General features: G+C 35.8%; 1 protein-coding gene and 1 long non-coding RNA gene across 3 annotated transcripts in view; both read right to left on the bottom strand.

Moving 5' to 3' along the window:
- The window catches only part of HCN1 (hyperpolarization activated cyclic nucleotide gated potassium channel 1), a 671,121-nt gene that overhangs the window by 136,930 nt on the left and 510,016 nt on the right, over positions 1–24,175 (bottom strand). The gene's annotated exons all lie outside the window — the stretch shown is intronic.
- On the bottom strand, positions 17,780–18,521 carry LOC138166785 (uncharacterized). Its single transcript, XR_011169731.1, has 2 exons — positions 18,389–18,521; positions 17,780–18,166 (listed from the first exon to the last, which is right to left on the bottom strand). It is a non-coding gene; the product is annotated as an uncharacterized lncRNA (long non-coding RNA).

The following is a 24,175-nucleotide window of genomic DNA, read 5'->3' as shown; positions in this document are numbered from 1 at the left end:
ATTTGTAACTCAAAATCTGGCATAAATAGATGATGTAAATCAGAAGTTAATAAAGCATTAAAAAAATAAAAGACCCATGTACATCAAAGTATTCATAGAACCATTTCTTCTGATGTAGCAAAATATTAGAAAAAAAAGGCAACTGCTCATTGATTGAAGAATGTTTAAAGAAGTTTTGGGAATGCAAAGCAAAGTCATCAGAATAAGAAAAAAATACACATACACCAACTACAGCAATATAAAAGGAAAGAACATAAATCACAATAAATGAAATAGAATACTAATGTAATGGTATATTATTTGGATGTATTTGTTGGCTAATTTTGCTGAAATTTGTCTCTTAATTATAAGGAGACTTATCTAGGAACAGGAGAAAGAAAATTAAATGATTTAAAAGTAAGAGATATCAATAAAAATTATTTCAATGTGAAAATAATCTCTGACATATTTTCAATATAAAACTATTTAAAAGTTTTGTTGCAAAAAATCCTTTCTTTTTAAATTTAGGCAATAAGTTTATAACTTATTTTAAAGCAGACATATAGTTAATAATATTTTCTACAATGCCCAATATGCACACTGTGGGATAAGAACTTTTCAATTGAATGACCAATATATAAGTGAACATTTCAACTACTGGGTTAACAAAATTCCCATTACTTCCTTCTAGAAAAGTGAATGTGATATGTGAAAAGTCTTAAGAAAATTAATTCTTTCAAAAATATAGAGAGAGAGGTGGAGGAAGAAATGGTGGAGAAATGGTAGGGAGTCACCTCAGCTCTCTCTCAAACCCTTGCAAACAACTTTAAATAATGACCACAAGCAAACTGTGAAGTGACAGAACCCACAAAATGAAGGGGTGAAGTAATTTTACAGTTTAAGACAACTTAAATATTTGGTAGGACACGAGTTTGTTGCACCAGAGTAAGAGTGGAGTGAAGTCCAGTGCAGACCAAGCCCCAGCCAAATAGCAGTAGGCCATGGAGGTGTCTGAATCAGTGGTAGCATTGATGGTTTCCACAGCTTTCAGTACACAGATGGTAAAGGGGTCAGAAATGTGATCAAAAGGAGATTGAAGGGGTCATGATGCTGGCACCAGGGTCATGACTCTGTTATATTGCCCATACATGGATCCAGGTTGAAGTGCTCGATCTTAGTCCCAGGGTGGGTAGGAATACCAGCACACCAGAGCTTCAGGTCACAAAAGGAACCAGGACCTTGGTCACAGTTCCAGGGTATAAAGTGTGATGGTTACTTACAGGCCAGAGCATAGAAGAGGAGAGTAGTAAATGCACATTTCTCTGGATCATACCACCTAGGAAGAACTAAAAATGTATAGGTCCTCAGAATTACTTCTGAATACAATTATACAAAAAAACTTGCATCTTGGGACAGTGCTCCCTCCACTCCAAAAATACAGCCTCACTTTAGCATAGGGCTAAAAACCAAGAATTAGGCTGGAAAAAAATGAGCAGATAGCAGAAAAAGTTCTTGACCATAAAAAGTTGCTATGGAGACAGAGAGGATCAAAGCACAAACTCAGAAGAAAACAACAAAGTAATAACTCTTACATCCAAAGCCTCAAAGAAAAATTTGAATTGGCCCCAGACCATGGAAGAGCTGAAAAATAATTTTAAATATCAAGTAAGAGAGGTAGAGGAACAATTGGGAAGAGAAGTAAGAGTGATACAAGAAAACTATGAAAAAAGAGTCAACAGCTGTGTAAAGGAGGCACAAAAATGAAGAACATAAAACCTTTAAAAACAGAACAGTAAAAAGGGTAGAAGAGGAAAAAAAAATCCAATGAGGATAAGATAGCTTTGAAAAGCAGATTTGACTAAATGAAAAAAAGAGGCACAAAAATTCACTGAAGGAAAGAACTCATTAAAAAGCAGAATTGACCAGATATAAACTCAATGATAGAAAAATTCCTTAAAAATTTGAATCCATGGAGTGGCTAGCTGGTGCAGTGAATAGAGCACCAGTCCTGTAGTCAGGAGGACCTGAGTTCAAATGCGGCCTCAGACACTTAACACTTACTAGCCATGTGATCTTTGGCAAGTCATTTAACCCCAATTGCCCTGTCTCTCCCCTCCCTCCAAAAAGAAAAATAATGGAATGTGGCAAGTAGAAGATAATAGCTTTATTCAAAAGAATAAAAATAAAAGAAGACAACATGGTATAGCTAATTGGAAAAAAAAAAACTAACCTGGAAAATAGAGCCAAGAGTCACAATTTAAGAATTATTAGACAACCAGAAAACCATGATCAACAAAAGAGCCTGTATCAAGGAAAATTTCCCTGATATTATAGAACCAGGGAGTAAATTAGGAATTGAAAGAATCCACCAACCAATTCCTGGCAGAGATCTGAAAATGAAAACTCCCTAGGATATTATAACCAAATTCCAGAGCTCCCAGATCAAGGAGAAAATATTGTAAGCAGTCAAAGAGGAATAATTTGAACATCACAGAGCCACAATCAGGATCACACAAAGTTTAGCACTTTCTACATTAAAGGATTGGAGGGCTAGAAATATGATATTCCATATGGTTAAAAAATGCTAAGATTCAACCCAAAATCACCTATCCAGCAAAACTGAATGTAATCCTTCAAGGGAAGAAAATGGATATTCCATGAATTAGAGGACTTTCAAGTATTAATTATGAGAAGACCAGAGCTGAATAGAAAATTTGACTTTCAAATATAACACTCAAAAGAAGCATGAAAATGTAAAGAGGAAAGAGAAATAGTAAAGGAGTCAGTAAGGTTAATAATAGTAAAAGGAAAGTAACATGTGTAGCTTCTTAAAACTTTCTCATTACTAGGAAAACTAGAAGGAGTATACATAGAAAGAGGACATGGGAATGAGTTGAATATGACAGAATGATTGTCTAAAAAAATAGGGGATGAAAAAGAAGAATGCAGTGGGAGAAGGGGGAGAAATAGAATGGGGTAAATTATCTGACATACAAGAGTCATGAAATAGCTTTTACAGTGGAGGGAAAGATGGAGAAGGGGTAGGGAATATGTTCATCTTAGTCTCATTGAAATTGACTCAAAGAGAGTATAACATACATACTCAGTTGGGTATAGAAATCTATCTTACCATATAGAAAAATAGAATGGACAAAATGTGTGGGGGGGCATCTGATAGAAGGGAGGGTATTAAGTTAGAGGTAAGTTAGAGGTAAAATACTTTTTAGAACAAACAGGGTAAACGGAGAGTATATAGGATAAGCAGGGGGGAAAGAAGATGGAGGAGAATGCGTAGTCATAACTATGAAAATAATTGTACATCAAGTTTCTCTGGATTTTTCTCTGACAAATTTATGGAAACAAGAGCACTTAATTTATAATTAGACAAAGATATTAGCAGGAAGTTTTCAGATGAAGTAATCAAAATTATGTATACTCACATAAAAAATACTCTAAATCACCATTGATTAGAAAAATGAAAATTAAAACAACTCTGAGTTATCACCCCACACCTATCAGATTGGTTAGTATGAGAGAAAAGGAAAATATTTAATGATTGGAATGAATGTGAAAAAAATATGACACTAATATAATGATTTTGAGGTTGTTTGCAGATTGAACTAATCTGGAGAAAAATTTGGAACTATGCTCAAAGGGCTATACAACAATCCATGCTCTTTGACCTGGCAATACTATGAATGAATCTTTACTCCAAAGGGATTTTTTTAAAAAAAGGACCCATATGTAAAAAAATATTTATAGCAGCTTTTTTTTAGTGGTTGCAAAGAATTGGGAATTGAGGGGCTATCCTTCAGTTGCAGAATAGTTGAACAAAGTGCTGTATATTAATTTGAGAGAATGCTATTGTGCTACAAGAAATGACAAGCAGGATTCTCTCAGAAAAACCGGGAAAGACTCAGGAACTGAGGCAAAGTGAAATGAGAAAATTTCCTACAGTAATATCAATATTGTATTATGCTTAACTGTGAATAACTTAGCTATTCAATGATGCAAAGCAATTCTGAAGGATTTATGATTTTTAAAAATGCTATCCATTTCCAGAGGAGAAAAAGTGATGGAGTCTGAATGCAGATAAAAATATACTTTTTCTTTATTTTTCTTGTTGCTTTTTTTCAGTCTGTATGTTCTTTCATAATGTAACTTACATGAAAATATGTTTTGCATGATCACACATGTATAACCTTTATCAAATTGCTTGCCTTTTCAATGAGGGGGTGATTGGAGGGAAAAAGGGATGGAAAGAATGTGGAGCTCAAAATATGAAAAACAAGAATGCTAAAATTATTTTTACCTATGGTTGGAGGAAAATAGTAAATTAAAAAATTGTATTTGGACTTCCTATGATGTGCTACTCACTGTAAAGACATCCTTCACATGATTTCTGGGGTTCTTTAGGCAAATACGTGCTCTCCTCAAGAAGCAAGACAAAAAACCCCCAGGAGTTAGATTTTAGTGGACAGGTTTCAGGCAGTTTCACAAATACACTTCTTCCCCTTAGGAATTATGAAAATAGCACAAGATTCATATTTATTTTTATAACATTACATCATGAACTGAGAAATCAGAACATGGTTTACCAAAATGGCATAATCTATAAGATACCTATAGTAGTGGAGAGAGACAGAGAGAAAGAGACAGAGACAGACAGAGAGAGAGAGAGAGAAGATGGATGGAAAGAGAAGGAAGGAAGGAAGGAAGGAAGGAAGGAAGGAAGGAAGGAAGGAAGGAAGGAAGGAAGAAGGAAGAAAGGCAAGAAGGTAGGGGAGGGAAACAAGGGAGTAAAGGAAGAAATGGAAATAAGAGGGAGAAGGAAGAAGGGAAAGAAAGAAGAAAGAAATGAAGGGAAGGAGAGAGTGTGGGGGAGGGAGGAAAAAAGAAATCTTCAAATAGAGATCACATCACCTGAAGCAACTCGGTAACCAAACACCAGCGCTACAGCATTTATTCTCTACAAATAATGTCAGATATGTACATTCAAACTAGAAACAAATCTGATAAGTTCCAAAATTTGACATTTGTAAAGTTTAGATCTGAGTATTAGATTCTCAAGTACAGATAAATAAAATGGAGGCATCAAAAAGTTTACACAGAGGACTTAGTTAATTTCTTTATTCACCTTATTTATTTATGGGTCTTTCTAACCTTGTCTCTGTCCTGAAGAGCCTTAGAAAACAGTTAATCTGAGACCAACACAAGTATTATTAATTATAGCATTACCCTGTTTCTCATCTCATGGAAACTTCTGTACCTCTCTTATGGAGTAGATGTGTAGGACTTGGGAGGGGGGGACAAAGATGGATACCAGAATCATAAGATAAGTTTTAAGCAGCTGAACCTATAACAGATTTTTTTTATCATCTGTGTTTTCCTTCATTATAATTTAATTTATCAAAACCAGTCTATTAATGTTTTAAAAACTCATAGCTTAAGTCTTGGAAAGAGCCTCTCAGAGGTCATATAGGCTAAGCCCATCATTTTACAGATAAAAAAAAAAAAGAAAATGAGGCCCAAAGGTTGTGACATTTCCATGGTCACAAAGGTAATAAGCAGGAAAGTTGGGATTTGAACTCAGGTTCTCCAATTCTAAATCCAGAACTCTTTCCATGACATTAAATATTTTACATTTGAATAATATCTGGTAATTGTCTAAAAACCTTAGCAAATACTGTTTGTTTTTTTTCTTAATTTCTTATAAACATCTGAAATTGAACATATGTTCAGTTTCCTGAAAGGGAGACTGAGGCCCAGAGAAAGGTAAATAACTAGACTCATTAGTGACAAATTCAGTATAAGGAGACAGATTTCAGCAAGCCATTACTGTTTTGTTTTGTTTTGTTTTTGCCACATTACTTTACACCATGTCTCACAATACCAAGAGCAGCTAGAAAGATAAACCCTATTCAATGTATTTAGAGCTCAAATGAAATCAGAACAGACTAATGGAAAACACACGTATGAAAAGCTTAACTTGCTTGAACCATTTTTTATGTTTCTTTTTTTGCAGGGGAGAATTCAGGGCAATTGGGGCTACATGACTTGCCCAAGGTCACATGGCTACTAAGTGTTAATTGCCTGAGGCCAAATTTGAACTCAGGTCATCCTGACTCCAAGGCCAGTGCTCTATTCACTGAGCCACCTAGCCCTACCCCTTTATATTTCTTTTTTTTTTTTTTGGTAGAGTTTTAGGTAATCTGTGTGTTCATGGAGGAATTCTAAATATATTGTCTACAGATTCTATTATCCCAGTGATATGCAGTTCTATAGAAGGAGGCGGTGATATGTAGGAAGTATACAAGAGGTCTATGAATAGAGAGAGAAGCAGAAGATATGGGTGTAAGCAATGTGAATGTTGAGAGATAAATGGCAATTTTGAAGAAGGAATGTCCCTTACAAACTTATGACTAGGCCACAAAAGAGAAGACATTTTGGATCACAATCAGCAATTGCATGTGTCATGAGTATACATGAGGACTTTATGTGACAACACAGATTTTCTTGTTTTATAATAAACTAGTGAAAAACTATTTAACAATATGTGACATTTAAAGTTTGTTTTGTTTTGTTTTGGACCCTTTATTCTGTGTTCATCAGATCACATCTGGGGAAACTAGATCTTTTTAAAAGAGTGGCAGTTGGTTGTTATTTATATTTCAGGACGGCAGTGATTCTGAATCGGATATGTCTTATTTTTCCTCACAGATAATCAAGAAACAAAGCAGAGATAGTGAAATTCTCTCAAAATAAGTTAGGGAGGAGGGGTGTATGTGCAGAAATCAGTTCCCAAACTTAGAATCTAGAAAACTTTAAATGTTCAGAGTTAATGCAAAATTCCAGAAAAAATGAGTAAGATGTCAGGATCTCCCTTAGAAATGAAGAAAATTATTGAAGTTGGAAATAGGTAAGACTAAGGATTAATGGAGAAAGGAAAAAGAAAAATCCATATCTTGGTTTATTTGCTTTTTAAAAATGACTTGTAAAAATTATCTGCTTTGATGTCAAATTTGTTTAAATTTAGGCATTTTCATGAAGTGACATGATATAATTAGGTAAGTATATATATATATATATATATACTTAAGTGTGAATAACATCTTAGATATGTGAAGCAAATGGAAATATATGGCTTTGGCAATTGTAAGGAAGTTGGATCGATGATCTCAAGGTTGCTTCAAACTCTGAGGTGATGAGTATATATTTTTAAAACAGTAGCATTAAGGGTCAACATTGAATGAAAGGTACTCAAAAGAAGGTTTTATCTAGTTTGATTTAATAGTGTAATAAAAAGAGAAAAAGTGAGCTGGAATTCAGAACACCTGGGTTTGAGTCCCAGCTCTGCTATATATCTGTTGCATCACCATGGGTAAGTCCCTTTACCACACTGAGACTCAAAGTCCTCATTTATAAAATGGAAATCATGTTTAGACTAACTACATCTCCAGCAAGATGCCCAGATGGCTCCCTCCAACTCCCTTGCACCAAAATTCTGAAATTTCTACTGCATACTAACATACTCTTTTTTCTTCCATTCTAAAACAAAATTAAACAAATGGGGACCAAAAAAAACCCTCTCAAGCCTACCATACTTGGTAGTAATTGTCCTATATATCTACTCCCCTTCTTGATTAAACTCTTCCACAAAGTCATCACAATCAGTAGATCAAACTTCTTTCCCTCTCATATGATTCTGTAACCAAGCCATTCCATGAAAATTGGTCTCTAGTTACCAATGATTCTTCTTGGCCCCCTACATCTTTTAATACTATTCATTAACCTCTAATCTGAGTTATTCTTTTTTTTCTGTAGGCTTTTTGTGTGTGGGGGAGTGACACTTCTTTTCTGCTCTTCTTTTTGCCTGCTTGCCTGTCTGACTGCTTCTTCTCAGTCTTTGCTGGTTCTTCCCCAAAGCCATGGCCACTAATTATGGGTGATAGTTATAAGTGACCCTAAAGCTCTGTGCTAGGTCCCCTTCTCTTCTTCCTCTACTCCATTATTGGTGATCTTATCTTGGATTCAATTGAATAAAATATCTTCTATACTCAATTCTATGTATATTCTTCTCTTCTTTGCCCAGTTAAGATGAGAATGAGGTTCAAAGTTTAGCTGCCCCCTCCATCATCCCCTTCTTCTCATTTGCATAGATGCCTATTTATCTACCCTGATTATGTGAGATAATTTCTCCTAACCTTCATTTTCTTCTCCCATAATGCATTCCTTTTCCACTCTATTTCTATTTTTTCTTAGTCATCAACATATAACACAATCTTTCCCAAGTTTTGGGAAAGATATATTCTCTATCACCCCTAATGATGAAAGGGTTCAGAGAAGACACACTAAATCTCTCCTTACACTAAACAGTTAGTAATCTACCTTTCTATTTCCTTTATCATTATTTTTTCCTGTTTACTTTTGTAAAGGTAATGGAGATTTGAAGATCTTCCCTGACTCTTGTATTGTCAAGTAAACAGGTACTTAGCACCTTTTTACAAGTTTGTGATTGTATCAAGTATTAAGATCCAGAACTTGTGAATCCCATATGTGATTTCAACTGTGGTTCCTTGGTGCTTAAAATTCATGCTTCATTTATCCTTGAACTATGGGACTGAAAAGAAGTTTGATTTACGGATTGTGATGACTTTGTGGAAGAGTTCAATCAAGAAAGGGAGTGGATATATAGGCCAATTACTAGGAAGTATGATAGGCTTTGGAGTTTTTTTTGTTCCCATTTGTTTAATTTTGTTTTAGAACGGAAGAAAAAAAGAGTATGTTAGTACGCAGTAGAAATTTCAGAATTTTGGTACAGGGGAGTTGGAGGGAGCCATCTGGCCATCTTGCTGGAGATGTAGTTAGTCTAAACATGATTTCCATTTTATAAATGAGGACTTTGAGTCTCAGTGTGGTAAAGGGACTTACCCATGGTAATGCAACAGATATGTAGCAGAGCTGGGACTCAAACCCAGGTGTTCTGAATCCCAGATCACTGTTTTCTCCTTTTATTACACTATTAAATCAAACTAGATGAAATCTTCTTTTGAGTACCTTTTATTCACGTTGACCCTTAATGCTACTGTTTTAAAAATATATACTCATCACCTCAGAGTTTGAAACAACCTTGAGATCATCGATCCAACCTCCTTACAATTGTCAAAGCCATATGGGAGGCAGTTGCTGATGTAACAGGAAGGGGTGGGACAGGGAGGAGCTAATACCACGTATAAGGAAAAGTCCAAGGTAGAGAGCAAGAATTGCTGAGAGAGAGAGAACTACTAGGATCCAAAGAACTTCTGAGAACTGCTATGAATTGAGAACAGAATGGAAAACAGAACTTGTGGTGGCAGAATAGAGAACTGAGAACTGAGAAGAACTGAGGAGAGAATTAAGAAGAACTGTGAAATGAGAAGAGAGGAGAATGGGCGGAAGTAAGACTGTGGTGCTGGTACTTTGTCTCTTTTGATGTTACTTTGTCAGATTTGTCTGTTGATAGGAGTCATTGCTGTTGTTACAGAAACCCTGGGACCTTACTGCTGGTTCAGAAGACCTGAAAGAGGATTTTCCTGTTGTATGTTTACAGAAATCCTGGAAGAGGGTCTTGCTGACATTTTCAGAGGTACTGGGACTATACTGAAGATTTGTGTTGATATATCGGACCTTGTTGTTGGGTCTATGATGATTTCACAGGCAGAAAGTGATTTAATGTGGATACCAGCAATGAATATAAATGTTATTGTGGCTTTGTTAAACGTTGTCTTCCCAGGAACAGAAACTGTAAAGGGCTTGAGGTGGACTAGACACTGTGAGCTTTAATATGGAACAGGAACTTCACAAGAAGCTGGACAATGAACTGAGAGTTGTCTGCCTTTGAACCCAGGTGACAGTTGAATAGATTCAGGCAGGAGCTGGGACCATGGAATAGGAACCATGGAAGCTGAGAGTCTGCCTTGAGTCAAATTGAAAAGACCTCTCCTTGGGTATTTAAGGCAAACTGAGAAGGTCACAATTTACTGCAACCTAGGCGTTGAGAACTTTGACTTTTACATTTAGATGATTGAGTTAAGAACTTCTACAATTAAGAAGAAAGAAGACTTTTTGATTGACATGATTAAGACAATGTGACCTAGGGGTGGAGAATTTTGATCTTTGTACTTTGTGTCCATTAAGAAGACAAGCCTCCTTAGGTTGAATTAAGGACTACTAAATGATTGAGTTACTAAATGAATGCACTTTTTTTAAAACTATGTAGCCACTTTGGTGAAAACTATGTGGCCATTTTAGTGATAAGTTTTTATGTCATAATATTGTGAATGTTGTACTTTGATTTCTGTGAGTGTTTTGCCTTAATTTACTGCTGAATAAATAAAAGTTCACTGTACTATGTAATCAGAACCTTGAAGCTGTTTACAGCCACAGTCCTCTGGAAAGTTGCTGGTGCTTGGCTTTACAACCTTTTTAGGTTTTTTTTTTTAATTTAAATTAACTCCTATGTTTGATGTTCAATATTTCAAAACAGCTCATGGTCTTTTCATAGGGGTACTTGGAAGTCATGTCTTTCATTAAATGTACATTTTTCCCCTCTAGTATTACACCCAGGTTTTCTTGATTGTCAGCCTATATCCTTTGTCTTTTGGAATATATTCTATTCCCTCTGCTCATTTATAGTACCACCTGAAAAATCATATGTGATTCCAACTGTGGTCCCTTGGTGCTTAAGATACATACTTCATTTATCCTTGCACTGTTTTTTTTCTCTTTTGGTCATATATCTTTTTTCAGATACTGGACAGTTTTCTTTAAGTCTAGAATTTAGATTTTTTTATTTAAATCACATTCTAAACTACCATAGGAGTAAAAGATGAAAAAAATTAAACCTAATAAATGTTTATCAAATACCTATTGTGACACCATGTTGGGGATACAAAGGTGAAAAATGTCATCAGCTTCCATTTATGAGCTTATGCTTTAATAGACGATTTGCTTTTCTTCCTTGCTTTTATATTCCTTGTCTGGGAATATCAACTGCAAAGCATTTTGAATGGAATCTACATTGTGATTCTAACAGTAAATAGTTTACAGTATTGTGTATAACATGATGTTCTGTCCAAGATTAAAACAGATTAGGATAAACATATTCACCTTCTGTAGCTTCATAGATGTTCTATAAAGTATTCCAAGTATTGTAGTTGAATATATACCCTATATTCCAACATCAGCACACAAATGCTAGAAACTTCTGATATGGGATGATGGAAGTGGTGGAACTACTTACTTGCTAAGTAATCATGAGCAAAAAAATCAGTTAAGCTCTCTGAACTTTTAGGCTCATTGGGTTTGCCACGAGACTGACAATAACAAAATGGATGTAAACCATTTTAAAAACCTTAAAGTGCTATGTAAATGACATCTAATATTAATAGTAGTATTGTGCCTAATAACCACTGTTTCACCTTCACTTCCAAACTACTGGCAGGAAAAATTGACAAAAAAATATTTTTGGAATTGTATTTAACTTTTATTGCTCCCCATAGGCTCTTTATCTCAGGCCTCTTAATCATTTCTCAAATCTAATTCTAACCTCTTCCCGTATGTTCTCTACATATGATAATGGGCAAATGGAGGTATGATGAATTAGAGTTGGGCATTTTGTCACATGTTTTAGGATGATTAGCTTTTTAAATTTTAAAATAGGTTATTTTGTGTTTAAATACACACAGGATAGAATTTCAGCAATAACAAGTACTTAAAGTATTTAAAACCATCTGCATTGGTGGAAAGAATTTCCTTCTAAGGAGTTCTTCATGCAAATAAAATCATAGGTCACCCTTCACCACCCCCCAAAAACAATCAGAATGATCATTATATATATATATATATATATATATATGGCTGAAGCTAATTTAAAATTAAACAAGTGACATAAGAGATATTGACATCCTAATACATATTTTAATGTCTATCTTTGTGAAGGAATGAAGTGAGAACAACAATGTTAATTGAAATAATTCTCATTTCCTACATAAACAGATCCACCATTGAAATGATGAAGTCTAACCCAGAATATTTAAAATATATAGGAATATATTCCTAACTGATCTCCCCACTTAAAGCTCCTCTTCAACTCATCAAAAGTTCCAATGTGATTTTCTGAAAATGTACATTTGACTGTGATACTCCCCTACTCAATAAATTTCAGGTTCCCCATAATACCTGTAGGATCAAATAGCAACTCTACTTTTTGACATTTAAGAGTCTTCAAAACCTAGTACTACTCCTTTTCACCCTAGTACATATTTTCACTTTTCTAGCTCCACAGACTAGTCACATTTACCTTCTGGCTGTTTCTCGCAAAGGGCATTTCAGCTCCCATTTTTTGCCGTTTAACAAACTGTTCAGCATGCCTGGAATGTAACCTATTTTTCAGTCTGATTCTCAAATCAATGATTTCCTCTAAAACTCATCTCAAAAGCCACCATCCTCATGATATCTGTCTTAGTATCTCTTCCTTTCCCCACAAAAACACCAAGATTGCCTTGTGTGTGTGTGTACATATATTGGTATATGTGTATGTGAGCATACACATACATGAAGACATATATGTTTCATCTATTCGAAGTACCTCAGTAACATTGGGTTATTAGTTTTTGTTATTGTATTCTTTAAAACTGTCACAGTATTTGATGCATAGTAGGTGTTTAATAAATGCTTATAAAGAAATTAAAAAGGTAAAAAAAAATCTTTTGAGCCTACCATTATTGGGAGTAATGCACCTATGTATCTCCTCTCCTTCTTGGTTAAACTTTTTGACAAAGTTATCCACTATCAGTAGTTCGACTTCTTTTCCTCTCATTTGATTCTGCACCTTTATCATTCCATGGAAATTATTTTTTTCAAAATTTTTGATCTTCTTGTCCCCTTTGCATCTTTTGATACTCTTCATTACCCTCTCATCCTAGTTATTCCTTTTTTTTTTCTTTAGGTTGTTATTTTTTGGAGGGGTAACACTTCTTTTCTGATCTTTCCTTTGCTTGTGTGTCTGTCTGCTTTTTTTTTTGAGCAATTGGGGGTTAAGTAATTTGCTCAAGGTTACACGGGCAGGTGTTTCTGGGTGGATGCTGTGTCTGAGCCCGGAATTTGATCTCCAGGTCATCCCAACACTGGAGCCGGTGCTCTTACTCGCTGTGCTACCTGGCCGCCCCCTGACTGCTTCTTTTCAGTCTTCTTTGATGGTTCTTCACCAAAATCATGCCCACTAACAATGGATGATAGTTATGGGTATCCCTAATGCTCTGTGCTAGGTCCCCTTCTTCTCTTCTTCTATTTCATATTGATTAGTGATCTTATCTTGGGTTAAACTAAATGAAATATCTTCCTATATTCAACTCTAAGTATCTCTTCTTTGCCAAGTTGAAAGTGAGGTTCAAGGGTTAGCTGTTCCCTCCATTGTCCTCTTTTTACTCATTTGTATAGATGTCTACTTATTTACCCTGATTAGGTGAGATAATTTCCTCTAACCTTAATTATCAAAGCAATAAAGGGGTTTTATTTCAATACTCTTTTATTAAAGTGATGCCAATGTCTTCTATTTTTATTGGATATAGTTAAATATGGCTTTAGGATAATTAATTGACTATTTCATTTATTCATTTACATGGCACAGAATGTATCTTTTATTTCATGTGGGTAACTTCTAGTTGGGAAAATACAGCCTTCTCTTATGATTTAGTAGAGGAGTACTAAAGAGTACCTGGCAGCTAGCTGGCACAATGGACAGAGTGCTTGGCCTGGAGTCAGGGAGATATGTCTTCTTGAATTCTAATCTTGCCTCAGACACTTGCTAGCTGTGGATCCTGGGCAAGTCTCTTAATGTTATTTACTTCAGTTTCCTCATTTGTAAAATGGAGCTGGAGAAGGAAATAGGAATGCACTCTAGTATCTTTGCCAAGAAAACCTCACAGGGGGTCACAAAGAGTTGGACAGGACTGAAATAATTGGGCAACAGCACTAAAGAGTTGTCGGAGCCACAGGGTTATATAGCTAGAATCACTATCTGAACGCAGGTCTTCCCATCGATCCTTTTGCTCATCCTATACTAACAAATTATTTTTCCTTATTTAAGCCTATAATGAATATTCTCTTCTTCTGTGAATATTTGAATTTCTTCCCAAATATAATAAATATATATTATAGGATATTTGGTACGGTTGAGAGAACTATGTATTTATTGTTTTTAATGAGTAATGCTGTTCATCAGTGAAGAGATACAGCCCTACGTTTGGTGGGAGGAAAACAACAATATAGTCCTATTCTTGGTGCTGTAGGATATATGTACACCCCAGCTTTTTTCTGATGAGCAATTTCCTCATTGAAAAATAAGGGATTTCCAGTAGATATCCTTAAATGTCACTTCTATTGCTAATATTCTAGGAGTCTTATATTTTAATTCTAGTGAAAGTGAAACTAAAAATGGGGCAGTTAGGTGGTGCAATGAATGCCCTGGAGTTAGAAGGACCTGAGTTCAAATGTGATCTCAGACACTTGACATGAGTTGTATGACCTTGGGCAAGTCACTTAATCCCAATTGCCTTGCCTTCCCCTCTCCAAAAAAAAATGAAACTAAAAAGCAATGAGTCAGGGCATTCAGAAGCAAAATAAAGTTGAATTAGCAGCAAGATTATGCCATGCCATTATGGAATATTATGTTTAATATTTATCTACAATCCAAATACAATTATTTTTAAATTTATTAAATTTTTTAACATTTTTTTTGGAGGGGGGAGGCAGGGCAATTGGGCTTAAGTGACTTGCCCAAGGTCACACAGCTAGCAAGTGTTAAGTGTCTGAAGCTGAATTTGTACTCAGGTCCTCTTGACTCCAGGGCTAGTACTCCATTCATTGTGCCACCTAACTGCCCCTTATTTTTAAATTTATTTAAGTAATGAAGTTAAATTTCCATGAATAATTAAAATGAAAACTTGTTCTTACTTTGTATATATTTGACTCATCGGATTTACTACTGACTAGGGCTACTTACAATGTAACTTTAACCTTCTTATTCATAGAAGCTATATCTCTATTAATGTAGCTAAAAGTCACATGAACCTTTTTAGCTGGTAAACTTCAGATTCACTGTAAGCCTCAGAGACACCACCCACCCCAGAACATTTTGGTAAATTGTCTTGAATCTCAGTCATATGAGGATCACTTGAATGAACTAGTAATATTTAGTCTAGAAAAGAGAAATTCAGTGAGCACATGATAACTGTCTTCATGTATTTGAAAAGTATCTGATGGAAGACAGATTATACTGGTGAGAGAAGCAATGAGTAATTTCTTTTTATTTTCTTTTCTTTTTTGCTTTTTGGAGGGGCAATTGGGGTTAAGTGACTTGCCCAAAGTCGCTCGGCTAGGTTTTGTGTTAAGTGTCTGAGGCCAGATTTGAACTCAGTTCCTCCTGACTCCAGGGCCAGTGCTCTATTCACTATGGCACCTAGCTCCCACATTGAGTAGAAATTTCGATGAGGCAAATTAAAATTTGGTATCAAGTGAAAAAAAAACCCAACAAATAAAATCCTTCCCAAAAGTTGGAGCTGTTCGAAAGTGAAATGGGTTGTCTCAAGAGGTAATGTTTCCCTATTTTACATGTCTTCAAACAGGAGCTGGATTATCATTTGCCATGTATGTTGAAGTTAACATTTCTCTCATTATGGGGTAAGCTAGATGGTCACAAAGGTCCCATGCAACTCCAGTGTTCAGTGATTTTGTGATACCAATGGTATCATTATATGGGAAACTCAGAAACTACATAAATTAATATTTCAAAAATGTTCATACAAGTTTGTTTTTATAACATTTACTAAAAAAAAGCCTTATACATTATAGACAATTAATATTTGGTGAAAGTAAAAAATGAATTTAGTGCTTAAATTTAAAAAGTAAATTACAAATAGGTTTTAAAAAACTACAAAACCAAGGCTTAAATATAATAATGTACATATAATATGTAGGTTTCATTTAGCCCATGGGCTACAAATGAATGATATCTGAGCAATTGAAAGTACTCTTTCTTTCTGAGAATAGAGTTTTATTTTGAGGATATGATGGTAACAATGTAACAACAAAAAAAAGCTTTATAATTTGATTTTCTAAACAAAATTAAAGAGAAAATCCTCATTAAATTTCTATCAAATTAACATATATTTTGAGATCTTTTGGTGAAGAAATATGTGGAGAAAAGCAAGGCCATTCTATGAACCCACATTAGAACTATATATAGATAAGTGTAGTGATCTCTTGGAAATGAAGCATGATAAGATGTTAGCTATGCACAAACTATTTTAAAAGAAAAAAAATCACCAACTCCAAGAAAGAAACAGACTGAGAGGGGTTGAAAGGTTTTATCCAAGCACACCCACGCATGTGCGCATACACACACACACACTGAAAGCTCATGAGCCTGTACCTTTCATCTTCTGCCTACCAATCTTTCTCCACTACTTCTACGTGACTAGCTTTAACTTTCTTCTTTAATACCTATATTATGTCTATCATTAAACAAATGAAAATGAAGAGAAGCTAAAATGCAGCAGACAGAGGTAACATGAAGGTCAGTGGCCCTGAAACCTGGTAAGAAACTTATTATTCCCTTGTACCTTTTGTACTCTTTTTTTCAGAGTTGTATTCCTTGTTCCTACTGCGAAGATGATTATGGTTTCAAGTGCATACAGCGGGCCTCTAATTAATCAAAACCTAGGAAAACTTCTGTGAGTCAGGAGAATAAGGTAGTCCTTTGTATCTTCAAAGTGAAGGCAATTTCTGATATGTTCTTATAAAATTAGAAAAAAATATTGAATGGCATTTTCTTTTTCACAAGGAAATTGGCATAAGATCACTGCAGGAGGATGCTAATTACCAGGAGCTTTCTTCATTCTCAAAAACACACAGCTTCTCCCATTTAGTAGGAAGTAAGCTATTAGGTAAATTCATAGTATTTTTAGGGGATCAGGGAGGTGCCTTTTTGCAGAGTTTCTTAAAATTAATTTCTCTATCAGTAACTATAATAATTTTAGGATTATTGCATACAGATATCAAGGACCATAGCTGTCATTTAAATATGGTTCTTGGATAATTTCATACCTTCAGGGATGATTTAATATTGCCAGGGGTGGGGGAGGGGGAAGTGGAGGATAGCATGCTTAATGCCTCTACTAAGCCTAAGTTTCCTCTATATTCCAATTACCTCAGAGTGGTAGAAGCCTAATCCATAACACAAGCCAGGGGAACATTTATAGGTAAATTACAGTGCCAAGTCATAGATCGAGGATGTCCAATCTGTCACTGAGGAAGCAGAAGCAATTAAAACTTGTCCTGGACCCAATGTACGTAGCACAACAACAGATAGAAATCACTTGCCTACTGTAAATGTTTTATCTGTGGACAAAGAATCTAGTTTCAAAAGCCCAAAGACAGGCTTAAAAGGAAAGTTCACTGAAAGCACTGAAATGGGGCATCAGAAACAAAGAAACAAGAAGTGAATTGTTCAGTGTCACCTCTCTCTTGCCTGAATCACATTCTCTGTTACCTGGTGATTAGGCTTTCCTTGGAGACAGAGACTGTACACTTGGCAAGGAAAAAAAAAAACAAACTATTCTCTTGTTGACACATTGAAATGACAAATGAAGATGAATGCCACCATCCTACCATCCTTCATCATCTTCCCTCTGGAACATGGAGAGTTATGGATTTTTCAAATTTTGTACATTTAGTGATAATACCCATGTCAAAATTAGTCTTTTTTTTGTGTTGGATCTTTATATTTTTAATAAAAAATAATTAACACAGTACATTGGTCCAAACTCCCAGGGAATCATGCTTTACTATAAAATTTATGTTGACCTAGCTCATTAGCTCTAGGCCAGGGAAGGTTGGGAGAACATGGTGTGATGGTCTGAGAAATGAAGGGCAAAGATACACACACACACACACAAGGGCTATTAGGCAAAACATCAAAGAGAAAAGCACAAGAGAAACAGCCAGTGACCACACAGGAGTTAAGAGCCCAGGAGCGATAGGCTGCTGTGGTGGCTTGCCCTGTGACATCTCCTTGTGGATTGGGCAAGGACTCAGATGTGATCAGTCGACGCTGCTCTCCTTGAGAGTCCGTCATTGCATCTGGACCCTTGACCCCTCCATGGGCGCTGAGGCTGCGCTGTGGCCCAGGGTCGGCTGGCAGATTGGAGGCTGTGGCGGGCAGCTCCCTTCCTGGTCTGGATAGCTCTTCTTTCAACTGATGATCCTGAAACATAGTTGAGCACCGTGGCCTGCCTCAACAGGCTGAAGGGGAACTTCTGATCTAGTTTCAGGGCAACTGACTCAGAGAGATCAAGGCACGAACAGTAACCAAGACCATAAATAAAGCCAATGAAGAGTCCACAGATGTTGCTGAGGAAAGAGGTTTGGGGAATAAACCAGGAGGCAAATAACAGGAGCCAAGGTATCACTGAGGCAGAGACAGGGACCCCAGAGAATAAAGTTCTTCTCATTCTAGTGCGGATGGAGCTGACACCCAACATGGCAAAAGCACTGGAGTGAAGCCCCTGGGGTCTTCTTCCCAGTCTCGCCATAAGGCCGCAGGGCTAGGCGCGAGGGGGGCAGCGGCACCTCGGGCTCCCCGGGCGGCGGCGGGGGCGGCAGCAGGAGTCGGGGCGCGGACACGAGCAGCGACAGTAGCGCCGTGAGGAACGAGTTGGACAGTACCTTGGGGCACCGCCCCCCCCCCCCCCCCCCCCCCCCCGCCCCCCCCCCCCCCCCCCCCCCCCGTGGAGCCACCCCCGCCTCGCCTCCATTCTCCCTGAACTCGCGCCGCTACCACTTCCGCCTTCGGCTCCAAGTCCTTTGGTCTGCTCAAAATTAGTCTTTTTTAAAAAAGAACTATGTAATATAATAAAAACTAAATGTAATATTCCCATAATGAGAAAATGTATACAATTTATGATGGATTACTCTGTTATTCATGGAAACATACCATTTTATGCTACATCCATCAGTGATGAGTGCCTATTGATTATTTTGAACATAACCCTTTGCATTTCAAATATACATAGACAATTTATTTTTAATAATAAATAAGATCAAATGCGTATCAAATCTATGAGATACATCATATGGACTAAATATTCATGAGGCATATTTGAAAGTAATCTTCTCTATCCTCACATTATAATTGTTACATTGGCTTATTTTACTTACTAGAATGTAAGTTCCTAATATGCAGGGACTTTATCTTGAGGAAGTGCTCAGGCCAACTCTGTGCTCTTTCACTACTCTCTTGTTCCACTCCTTCATGTTCAGATTTCTCCATGCCCAGTAGTCTTTTCACCCTGAAAGTTTCCTCTATCCCTGAGACCCAATCCTTATATTGCTGAGTTCCTCCCTTAACCTCAATTTTGAGGATATGCCCTGTCCAGCACCATATTCACTCATTTTTTCCCTCGCATTGCTGAGAACTTCTCCATGCTCCCAAGAGGATACTTTGCATCCTCCTGTTTACCTCTTTTATTTATTGTCTTCTCCCATTAGAATATAAGCCCCTTGTGGGCAAAGACTATGCTCTTTTTCTCCTAATTTTGTATTTCTGGTCTTTAGCACATTAATAAATGCTTGTTGACTTTTATTGCACTTCATTTTTTTTTTACCCAGTGTCTAAAACAGTGCCTTGAAGTACTTAATAAATATTTGTTGATATTACTTGAATTTAAAAGATCTCATTTTACTCATAGATCTTTGTCAATGAGTGTCTGATAAAAGGTTTATTAATTTGACTCCATTGGGTTACAATTTCATTGTTAAAGATTAATGGAATTAGTCATCCCCCTAATTTGTTGGTCATTGCATAGAGTCCAGAGAAACCTGGATTCAAGTCACACCTTTAATACTAGTGATATGATGATTAGAAAGTTTAATTTTTTATTTGTACAATACTAATATTATCTAAAGTTTTTCCTTCTTTTTTTGTGAGATTTAAATAATAAAATATGCAAAGACCACTGAAAACCTTAAAGTAATATATAAATTTCAGCTATTGACATTATAAAAGTCATTATTTTTTAAAGTAATTCTCCAAACCTATTATAAAGGGAATTTCTGTTATAGGATCATGTTAGATCGAAAGCCAGAAGGCACCTTTGAAGACACAAAGGATAGAGCATATCTTATAATTTTATAGTTAAGGGAATTGGAACACAGAAAAGTTAGGTGGCATCCCTAGGGTCATGCTGCTATGAGTAAAACATTTTAGGATCTGAGACCTTATGTGAAAATACTCAACTTGACATGAACTAAGTAATGGAACTGAAGGCTAACCTGGAATAATATGTACTTGACTGAATTAATTATACTTGTTTCTAATTTCTACAATTGTAAAGTCGGATTTTTCTAAATTCTGGAGAAAAAAAACAAAAATCTGTTTAAGAAGGAAGCAGGAGGCAATTCTTAAACTGACAACGAATATAAGCAATCACAAAAGTCATTTTGATTGCATTATTTTTTTTCACAACTAGGGTGAGAAATAAAGTAATTGATAGGGGAAAATGTTTCTATCTTACCTCTGACAGGAGTCTGATATTCAAGATATATGGGCAAATATCAGAAATTTATAAGACCAAAAGCCAATCCTCAGTAGATAAGTAGTCAAAGAATGTGAACAGTTTTCAAAAGAGTTTCAAATTATCAATGACTGTGACAAAGATTGTTTCAACTCATCAATGTTAGAAATTCAAATAAAAAAACACTCAGATTTTACCTCTAATTCCACAATTGACAAAATTGGTAAATATAAACAAAGATAGCAATGTTCAGTGTTGGAGGGGTTGTAGAAAGAGGTGTAAACTAATATGCTGATGAAGAAGCTGTTAATTGGTCCAACCACTCTGGAAAGCAATTTGGAGTTATCCAAAGACAGTGATTAAATTTAGAGATCCCACTACTAGGAATATATTTCCAGGAGTCAGTGATCAAAAGAAATGTCCCAAATCCAGAAACATATTTATAGGGGGATTTTTTAGATTAGCACAGAGTTGGAAACATAGATTTGAGAACAGCTAAATACAGTGGGGGACATTAATATTGTTACTATATATTGTTCATTTCTTACCTGGATGTACTACCATGGGACTTCTCAGAGTGAATCCTCTGCCCTTCCCCAGGAAGGGGAATATCATTATTGCGATAACCTCATCATCCTATAAGATCTCATCAGTCATGATATTCTACCTCATCACTACCCCCTACTACTCTGATAGATTGGGGGTGGCTGATGAACTCCAAACCTCTATTAAAGAAGAGACCTCAACTATGACATCTCATTTCTCACCTGGCTGCACTACCTTGGAACTTTCCCTCTCTCTCCTAGATCCCCCATCCCTCACTTTTCAGCTTTCTTTTCTGAGTTATCTTCTCTCATTAGCTTGTAAACTCCTTGAGTGGAGGGAATGCCATTCTTTTTTTTTCTTTTCATCATTGTATCTTTTGCACTTGGTACAGTGTCTGGCATAGAGTAGATGCTTAATAAACATGTATTAATTGAGAGAGGAAATAATATAATTTTTACAGAGAAACACAGGGAGAAGTATATAAACTGATTGAAAGTGAAGGAAGCAGAAATATACAAACACAAATAAATGTCTATAATAATATAAAGGGAAATAATAACAAGAAAACAAATGAAACTAAATACTATAACATTATAATCAACAAAATTCATCCCAAAGAGAAGATATGAAAAGGTACCTTTCTTGCTTTTTTCAGAAAAGTAGGGAACTACAAGTATGGAGTACTACAAAAAAATGCCATTTTTTAATGTGTCAGCAAGTTTTTAAAAATTATTTTTCCTTCATTTTTTTCCTTCTTTTTAAAATTGATGGCTCTTTGGGAAAGGAAAGGGACATGGATACATTGGGAAATATAGATTATATAAAAATTAAATATAATTAATTTCTCCTTTCCTCCTTCCTTCTCTATTCTTAAACCTGGTGTGTCCCAGATAGAACTCATCATCTTCCCATGTAAATATGCTCCTATTCCCATCCTCTTCCCAGTCATGCCAGTAATCTTTAACTCTCCCCTTTCTTTCATCCCTATGTTCAATTTCTAAATCTTGTCATTTCTTTCTTCATAGCAAATGTCTCTTCTATCCTGCTTTGCAATATAACTGACAAGCTATATTTAGTTCAATCCCTCATTACTTGTTATAATTAACTGGTTTTCTTGACATTGGTTTCCCTCTTCTCCAATCAATACTTCCTTTTTGTTTTGTCAAAAACAATTTTTTACTAGTATACAGGTTCAACCATGTCACTTTCCATAATCAAACAAAAGTATTTTGGTTCATTTTATTTAGCCTTTTAGGATAAATACAGAATCCTTAGCCTGGCATTCAAAGTCCTTTACAATTTTATTATAATCTGCCTATTTAGCCTTATCTTACATTACTTCCATTCATGGAATCTTTGTTCCATACAAATCAGACTAGTAGTCATTATTTTGATATTCAATTTTCTGTCTCTTTGTAGTTGGCCAGGCTATATCTTATGTCTTGAACTCAATGTACTCTCATCTCTGAATGTCACAGTCATCTTTCAATACTCAGCTCACATCTCTGAATGAAGGCTTTCCAGTTTCCTGGTTGAAAGAGTTCTTTCTCTTTTAACATCTTCCTGAAGACCTTTGCATGGTTCCAACTCTACCTTGTGTATTTTGTATATGTGTTCATGCTATGTCAACACTCCACTAAGCAGACTTTAAATTTATAGAGGAAGATCTTGACATTTTATTTTTGAAATTTTACTTTTCTTAGTTCTGTGCACAGTGCTTTGCCCTTTGGTGCACCACGGTAACTTAATAAATGTTTGCTGAATTTAGCGAAATTAAAAATCAAACAAAAGGGAGTGGCTAGGTGGCACAGTGAGTAAAGCACTGGCCCCAGAGTCAGGAGGACCTGAGTTCGGTTCCAGCCTCAGACACTTTTAACACCCACACAAAAAAAATTAGCCTTGTAACCTTGGGCAAGTTACTTAACCCCAATTACCCTCCAAAAAGCAAAAAAAAAAAAAAATCAAACAAAAGGATTGGAAATGATGACATCCTTAATAAATAAAGAATCTTAGTTGAGACATTTAAAGTTCATCACATTGTAGCTCCCATAATGCTTTTTTCTGGATTATTGAAGATTGACTTGTTTTATGCAGTCTACATTACAGTCAAACTAACAAGAATTCCCCCAATCCAGAATTCTACCATGCAAGTCCATGCATTTCCACAAGCTATCCTCCATACCTGGAATCTTACAATTCCTGGCTTTCTCTAAAGCTCAGCCTAAATGTCTCCTCCTACAGGAACCATTTTCTTGATTTTTCAAATAATTGACAATTGACATTCCTATCCCCAGTGGTTCCTTAAGGACAGGAATTACTTTCCATTTTTGCCCTGGCAAGTCCAAAGCCTAGCCCATGTGCATGTACTTAACAAATGCATGCTGGATTAAATTGGATTTACTGAGCAGGTGTTTTTCTTTGTGCTGATGGCCAAGAGAAAAAAAAATACTTCCAAAATATTTAAGGATAGATCTTACTTTTCAATATTTAGAAAAATTTTATACATAAAATATCAATGAAGTTAAAGAGTGGTGGGTTAATCTCTTAATCTCTTAATTGAGATTAAGAATTAGGAGATGTGATTTCTTTTCACCTCAGTCACTAACTTGATTTGTAATCTTGGACAAATCATTTCATTACATTGGGTACCAGTTTCCTTGACTCTAAAGTAAGGGAATTGGATTAGATGGTTCCTAACATTTTTCCAGTGCTAAATATATGACTTTATAAAGATACAATGTACCAGGTTGTGTGAGAAAAAAAATCACTGTACAGGGTATCAAAAACGTCTTATGAGTTTGAGTCAAGCTTGGGGAATCATCAATACTAATGGTTAGCAAGAACAGATTTAAAAATGGAAAATTAAAAAAATTGTTGACTAACATTGTGTCATCATAGCCATAAGCATTTGGATGAAAAGGGGAAAACAAAAGCAAAATGTGTCTGAGTGTTATTATATAAACCTATGTTTGACAATATATTTACAAATGCATAAAAGATAACCCGGTGCATGTTTTGCTTCTGCCATAATTGTCTAG

Source organism: Petaurus breviceps, unplaced genomic scaffold, assembly GCF_028583685.1.
Source record: "Petaurus breviceps papuanus isolate PSGF00001 unplaced genomic scaffold, PetGlider_PUasm1.0 226, whole genome shotgun sequence".
Lineage (NCBI taxonomy): Eukaryota > Metazoa > Chordata > Mammalia > Diprotodontia > Petauridae > Petaurus > Petaurus breviceps.
The sequence above is the reverse complement of the archived record's forward strand: the minus strand, read 5'-3'. Positions and strand labels throughout refer to the sequence as shown.